Source organism: Canis lupus, chromosome 8 (genome assembly GCF_003254725.2).
Source record: "Canis lupus dingo isolate Sandy chromosome 8, ASM325472v2, whole genome shotgun sequence".
Lineage (NCBI taxonomy): Eukaryota > Metazoa > Chordata > Mammalia > Carnivora > Canidae > Canis > Canis lupus.
This window is the reverse complement of record NC_064250.1, coordinates 61,640,517-61,648,266: the sequence shown is the minus strand read 5'-3', so window position 1 is coordinate 61,648,266 and position 7,750 is coordinate 61,640,517. Positions and strand designations below refer to the sequence as shown.

The window sequence follows — 7,750 nt, the reverse complement described above, 5'->3', positions numbered from 1 at the left end:
AAGGAGAATCCCAGACTGAGCCTCAGCTCCACCCCCAGCCCTACTGCCCCTCGGCAGCACCCAGGAGGGTACAGCTGCTGGGAAGGCGGACCCCCTCAAGTCCCCCGGGGCTCCCCAATATGGAACCCCACCCTAGCAGTAACTAGGCCACCCTTCCTTTGTTAGCTACCCCTGCCCTGGACACAGGATCCCCCCTGTGTCTTCCTGCCCTGATCTGGATGGGGACTGGGGAGGTGGGCTGCCAACAGATGTAAACACATGCCAGGACCTGCCAGAGCAAATTTTTTTTTTTTTTTAATTGCAGAGAGAGAGAAAAAAAAAAAAAACAAGCAGGGGGAGGGACAGAGGGAAAGAGATCATGATCCGGATCATGACCTGAGCCAAAGGCAGACCCTTAACACACTGAGCCTCCCAGGTACCCCACCTCCACCAGAAACTTTAAGTGATAGGTGGAGGTTTACATGAGACTGGTGGTCAGGGGACACCTCTGTGAGGTGGGGACACCGAGCCTCGGGAAGGGCCCCCCATGGAGAGATGCTGGAGCCTGGGCTTCTCTGCCTCAAAGAGGATTGTGTGCAGACTTCCCGGGAGCCAACCACAGCCAAGAAGCTTGGGGTTCTGTGCTTTGTGCTAGTGGCCGGGCTCCCCCAGCACGCAAAGGGGGCTGCCCATCCGACGGCTGGCAGCAAGGATTTGCCCATCTGACCACCTGAAGAGGAAAGAGCTTCTCTACGCTGAAAATACGGGGTCAGCTTTATTTCATTCAGCCAGGTTGTTCATAACACATACATATATACATATGGTTGTTCAAGATAACTGAGTTCCCTTTAATAAATATTTTTATTTCGTCCACAGTGGTCTTGAAAACAGTGATATTAAATAAGAAACCGGGTAAAACTCAGAGACAAGACTCTTCGGTACAGTGTTTTGAACTCTCTGGCTTTCAAGTGCGTGGAACTAGTTTACAGACTACACCTCGTTTCGGTTAACATCGCGAACCTGGGCCGTCCCTGTCGACGCTGTGGGTACACACAGCCCCGTGGGGAAATGAAGCTAGTTCACCCACAACATTGTAAAAAATAAACGCATAAATGCGTAAATAAATAACAGCTTTTTCTTTTCTTTTATGACTGTAAAATACACGCCCCCTGTATTAATCTCCCGATCTGCTGCTGTAGCAAATTGCCACGGACGTAGTGGCTTAAAACAACACGTTTATTAGCTTAGAGTTCCAGAAATCAGACGTCGGAAATTAGGTCGCACAGGACAAAAATCAAGGTACCAGCAGGGCCACATTCCGTCTGGAATGGTTCCAGCTCCTGGGGGCAGCCCGTGTTCCTTGGTTCGCAGCCTCCTTACGTCTTCAACGCCAGCAGTGACTCACATCTCCTTCAACAACCTGCGCTCCTGCCTCCTCCTTTCACATGTAAGGACCTGTCATTGTCATCACCTCGATGATCCAGAAGATTCTCCCCATACCAAGATCCTTGGTTTAATCATATCTGTAAAGTCCCCTTTGCCCTGGAAGGTACCATGTGCAAGTTTCCAAAGATGAGGACGCCGACATCTCCGGGAGCTGTCCTTCTGCCAACCGTGCCCACCACGGTCAATCTCAGACGTATTAAGACCAAAGTCATTAAATTTCACCCTCTACTGTTTGTCCTCTCAGGCGTTTCGGCTGGCTGCCTTCCAGCACTTTCCTATGAGGGTATTTTATAACGAAGTGGAAATTTTACCGCAGATAGTACTTATGGAGCTTGTCTCTTCATATCTGCTTGTCACTGAACTCAGTAGACAATTTAAAGACACCATAAACATCCATCATCCAATGCCCTGTAAGTGATTCAACCCGTCCCCATCGTCGGCCGCTGGAGTCATTGGCATAGGCGTGTGGCACGCGGTGGAACGACTACTGCAGTAACTCACGTCCCGAGCCCGTCCTGCGGCCCAGGCATTGATCTGAGCATCGCGCTCGGGTTAACGCCTCCAGTACTGACAACCCGAGGAGCTGGATACTCTTGGAACAGACACTGGGACAGGTGAGAAACGAGGGCTTCTTCAGAAGGTGAAGGACCTTGCCCCAGGTTGGGTGACGCTGTGATAGGATTCCAACCCAGGTCACCTGACTCCAGCATCCACACTCCAAGCCACTCACAAACTCACACGCCTCCCACCCCAGCACTTAGCACGGTCCCCCGGGAGGTAGACTTCTGGGGGGAGGTGGGTTTGTACAGGAAGCACCCTGCACACTGTCTGTGGGTTACCTCATTTAAACCCCCACAATTCTAGGAGTCGGTCTTTAAACCCACTGAAAGCCAGCTGGTGGGCCCGGCCTGCCCGCAGCCCTACACGGAGGCCCTTCGTCACCCGCCTGAGTGACGAGCTCACCTTGCCCGCTGAGCCCCCGGCAAACACATACACAGGCAGATGGTGCCATCGGCAAGCAGGTGCCAGAGCGGGTCCCCGGTCTGGGTCAGGTGGCATCCCAGCTCTGAAGCATCTCAGGTGCCGAGAAGCCCTCCCTGGACCAGGCTGGCGCAACCGGGTGCTGATGGCGAGATTCAGAAGTCGGCTTCCCTTCTGGTCAGTTCGGGCAACAAAATCTTCCAAGGGCATCTGGACACAGAAGCAGGTGGAGTCTTTGGTCCTGGGCTCCTCCCGAATTCTGGTCACCTCAGAGGTGCCCGTACACTGTTACCAGCCAATCCACACTAATCGTGGGGTCATTCACACGTTACTGCCACTAATTTCACCATCTCCCAAGACGAGCACTTTTCATACCCCTTATACTAATTCGCACGCCCCCAAGCCCTCTGGACCTGATGGAAGGTAAGATAATGCTAAGCAGGTCATAGCTGCTGTCGGATCGAGGGCTTTTGGTTAGAGTCCTTCAGGTGCCAACCCACCAGCCTGGAGTGTGTCGTCCTGATTAGACTTCTTGAAATACTAAGTGATCATCTCTAGGTGCACATCAAAATTAACATATATGTATGTATATGCACTGAGCTTGCTGAAGTGTATTAAAGTGATTAAGCATAATAAGGGAAAGGAGGGGAACTGAGTGGGGGAAATTAGAGAAGGAGACCTACCACGAGAGACTTCTAATTCTGAGAAACAAAGGGTTTCGGAAGGGGAGGTGGGTGGGGGGATGGGGTGACTGAGGGACGGGCACTGAGGAGGGCACATGATGGGACGAGCACGAGCACTGGGTCATACTCTATGTTGGCAAATTGAATTTAAATTTCAAAAATGTTTTAAGGGATCCCTGGGTGGCGCAGCGGTTTGGCGCCTGCCTTTGGCCCAGGGCGCGATCCTGGAGACCCGGGATCGAATCCCACGTCGGGCTCCCGGTGCATGGAGCCTGCTTCTCCCTCTGCCTATGTCTCTGCCTCTCTCTCTCTCTCACTGTGTGCCTATCATAAATAAATAAAATAAAATAAAATTGTAAAAAAAAAATGTTTTAAAAAAATAAAAAGATAAAAATAAAAAAGTAATTAAACATAATACAAAAGGAAGGTGCAGAGCTTGCCCTCATTTTATGGATGGGAAAACTGAGACAGTGATCAAGTGACTTGCCGGAGGGCACGACCTGGATTCCATACCGGATCCAACTGAATCACGGCCTCCCTCCCAGAGCCACCATCATTTTCAATGCCCTTGATGTGTATACATGAACTGCCCTACCCCTCGACTCTCCCACCTGTGAATGTGACTGTGTCTGCTCACCGTTGGGGGTTCTAGCTCCTAACTGACCACTCAGGGGTCGTCCGTAGCCAGAAGAGGCCCCGTGTCTGGCTTCCGCTAGCCTTTCAGTTGTATGGGTAGCCTGGGAGGCGTCCGGGGTTCCCAGCAGGGGAGAGTGGGCTCATCTACCCTTCAGCATCACTCATTCTTGACTCCCTACTTGGTACAGGTAACTAGGAAGTGGCAGGTGTCTGCATGGAGGTCCATGTTGTCCACAGAGAGACCTCATCGCCTGTGCATTACTGTGCATTTGACATAGACTCACCTCATCTACCAACAAGTACCTACTGGGCATTTACTCCAGGCCAGGACATCCTTCTGGTCCAGGGCCCTGAGGTCCTTTCCCTTCTGATGGCGGTGTGATCACAGATGAGTCACTTCCCTGTGGGCCTCAGTTTCTGTGTCTGTAAAAAGGGCAAGAAAGGGCTTCACTAAATGACCCCTGATCCTTAGTAGGAGCCCTTAAACATTACCAAGTTTAGGAGCTACTGGGACCTCTCCCAAAGGGTCAGTGGTAGGGTTGGGGATTAGTGAAGTGTCAGTGTTGAAATGTCAGGCACAGAAGACTCTCGAAGAAAAGTGAGGCTTCAAGAGTTTGAACAGTGTGGGCTGGACTCAGTGACACAGACCTAAAGAGCAGAGTTTGGAAAGGGGAAAAAGAGTGACATCACAGTGGAGAAACCCAGCCAGATACCACCTGAGCCACGTGATCTAGGCCAAGGTTGCCAGCAGTAAGTCATGTGGATGGCATGTACCCTGGGTGGGGTGGGATGGAATGGGATGGGATAAGACGAGATGGGATGAGATGGGATGGGATAGGGTGGGGTGGGGTGGAGTGGGGTGGGGTGGGGTGGGTGGGATGGGTGGGATGGGATAGGATGGGACTGGATGGGATGGGATGAGAAGGCACCTCACCTCTGGGGTCTGCTTCCCCCATACCCATAACCCCAGACTAGTCATGAGAAAACATCAAAAAAAACCCAGATTGAGGAACTTTCTACAAAATATTTGACCCATGCTCCACGAAACTGTCAAGAGCCAGACAAACAAGGAAAGTCTGAGAAACTGACAGTAGCCAGAGGAGCCCATGGAGACATGACAACCAACTGTGGTGTGGGTCCCGGGGTGGGATCCTAGACCCAGTGTTATAGGTTTGTGATGTCTGAATAAAGTCTGAAATTTAACCAATACTCATGTAGCAGTGTTGGCTCTTTAGTGGCGACATATGGCAGGTAATATAAGGGGTTACTATTAGGGGAAACTGAGTGAAGGGTATGTGGGTATCTGTGTTATCTTTGCAACTTTTCGGCATAGCTAACATTATTCCAAAATTAAAAGTGTTTTTTTTTTTTTTTTTTTTTTTTTTTTTTAGAGAGATCTGGGCCAACGCGCACAGGAAAAGATGCTCCACATCATTAGTCATGAGGGAAATGCAAATCAAACCCACAAGGAGACACCACTTCCCACCCACTAAGGTGGCTATAATCGAAAAGACAGACAACACCAAGTGTTGGCTAGGCTGTGGAGAAATTGGAGCCCTTCTACACTGCTGGCGGGGCTGCAAGATGGTGCAGCCACTTTGGAAAGCAGTCTGGCAGTTTCCTTAAAACATTAAACATAGAATTTACCCAGGGATTCCCCTCCTAGGTATTTACCCTGAAGAAAAGGAATTACCCGTCCCCACGAAGACTTGCACAGGGGTGCTCAGAGCAGCTTGCCTCATGATGGCCCCAAAGTGGAAAGCGCTCAGACGGTCATCCGCACATGGATGGACAGACAAGGAGGGGCACAGCCCACAGCGGTTCTGGTGGCAAGAGAAAGGCAGGAGCTTTGGAGACGAAGGGCAACGAGGATGGATTTTGAAATAATGAGAATGCGTCAAAGAAGCCAAAAGAGAACGTACTGTGTGATTCCGTTTACAGAAAAGTCTAGAAAATGCAGACTCATCTATGGTGACGGAATGCAGACCGGTGGGGAGTGAGGGGCGGGCAGGGGGGGTCTCGGGGGGGAAAAGGAACTGGGGGATGATGGGCGTGTTCACTACCGCAGCTGCGGTGATGGCTTCATGGGTGTCAAAACATATCAAATTGTACGCTTTAAACATATGCAGTGTATTGAGTGTCGATTAAACCTCAAGAGAGCTGCTTTTTAAGAAAGTGAAGCCTGGGGCGCCCGCCTGGCTCAGTCAGTGGAGCATGTGACTCTCGATCTCAGAGTCGTGAGTTCAGGCCCCGCACTGGGTGTGCAGGTTACTTAAATAAGTAAATATGTAGATGTTAAATTAAATTAAATTTAAATTTAAATTTAAAATATGGGGGCTCCTGGGGGGCTCGGTCTGTTAAGCGTCTGTCTGCCTTCGGCTCCGGTCACGATCCGAGTGACCTGGGACCGAGCCCCTCACCGGGCTCCCTGCTCCACGGGGAGCCTGCTTCTCCCTCTCCCTTTGCCCTCCTCCCCACTGCTAACGCTCTCTCTTTAAAAATAAATAAACAAATAAATCCGTGAAGCCCGAGTCCGGGGACAAGGACAGCATGGCCTCAGTCTCCTGGCCTGCAATGCAGGGTGACCCCATGTGCCCCGTACCCTCTGAGAGCCCAGGGTGAGGTGGGGGCCGCTGTGAGCCACACCTCCGGCCTCAAGTCCCGAGCTGGACAGCTGCAGGGCCCTGGCCACGGTCCCTCCAGGGAGGGGACACCTTGGGGTCCGTCCCAGGGGAAGGAGGGATCCACGTACTCCCTTTCTCTTTTCTTCCTGAAGGAAAAAAAAAAAAAAAAAAAACAACGCATGATGCTACATGTTCTTTGGGGATTTTTCAACACAATTGTCTAAAAATAGCCTGGGCCATCACAGCCCAATTCCTTTTTAGGAAGGGTTTCAGCAGCCCGGCCTGTCCTGGCGGCCCGCTCAGGAAGCGGAGGCTGGGCCAGCAGGGCCTCGCCGGGCCCTGGACGGGGGGCCACGGGGCCCCTCCCCCTGCTCAGGCCAGGCCCACCTCCGGTCTCCCACCTCCCGAGACCAGGCTGCCAAGAGCACGAGGTAGAGGAGGTGGTGGCCTCCTCATCCTCAGCTCCCCCTGGGGGCCACCTCCCTGAGACTGGGCCTCCGGCCCTCGGGCACTTTAGCCTCTTGCTAGGGCACAGCCATGGGTGCCCCGAATGGCTCCTCGGCGCCTTAATTTCTCCGTCGGGCCTCGAACACTGTGCACACCTGCCCTTTCCTGTGGTAGAGGGGCAGGACAGGCCCTGGAAGGCCACGTCCCGACCCACGGCCCACCGAGCCACGCAGCCTCCATCACTGCAGGGTGCAGGCACCAGGGTGCACCCTCTGAGCTGTGAGGAGATCGCGGGGACGCGTGTAGGACCCGGGACAGGCGGCAGCGCCCAGCCCTGCTGTGACTCCATTTTGTGGCCGCCCGTCCTCACAGTGCGCCCTGTGGAAGGGCCCGAGCGACCTCCCCGCCCTCCACCAGGTTAACCGAGTGCGACTGTGTTTGAACATGGGGTCTGTAAAGCGGTGATGGGGTTGGATGCGGCCATCGGGTGGCCTTGCTCTGACGTCCTTAAAGGAGGAGGTCAGGACACAGGTGCGCACAGAAGAGCACGTGAGGACGTGGGGAGAAGGCGGCCCCGACCAGAAGAAACCAGCCCTGCTGACACCTCCACTTGGGCCTTCCAGCCTCCAGACCGGGAGACAAGACGTCTGTGGCTCGATCGGGGTCCGTGGGACTTTGTCACGGCAGCACGAGCAACCTAATACATGCCCCGTGACAGGGCGAAGGCCGAAGCCGGGGAGTGGCGAAGCAACGTCCCCAGGGTCACAGCGGCCGAGCGCCGGGCAGCCCGGGAAGCCAGGACCCTGTGTCCCCCTCGCTCTTTCCACTGGGGTCTCCGGAGGGGAGAGCCCTTCTCACTGTCTGTCCCCACAAAGGGCCTCGGGTCAGGGCGGGGGGACAGGTGATGACTACAGGAGACTCAGGCCCCCCTGCTGCCCGTGGGCACCCCGCTGG

At 53.5% G+C, this 7,750-nt stretch overlaps 1 long non-coding RNA gene across 3 annotated transcripts in view; it reads right to left on the bottom strand.

The window, feature by feature from the left end:
- Nucleotides 1–741: 741 nt before the first annotated feature.
- Nucleotides 742–7,750, bottom strand: part of LOC112657702 (uncharacterized) — a 30,245-nt gene continuing 23,236 nt past the window's right edge. For 2 of the 3 annotated variants that reach the window (XR_004817938.2, XR_003135235.3), the window contains 4 exons: nucleotides 5,419–5,548; nucleotides 4,010–4,148; nucleotides 2,389–2,616; nucleotides 742–2,030 (listed from right to left, as the gene is read on the bottom strand). This is a non-coding gene — a long non-coding RNA (uncharacterized LOC112657702). The remainder of the gene's footprint in view (nucleotides 2,031–2,388; nucleotides 2,617–4,009; nucleotides 4,149–5,418; nucleotides 5,549–7,750) is intronic. The other variant, XR_004817937.2, reaches the window with a different exon arrangement.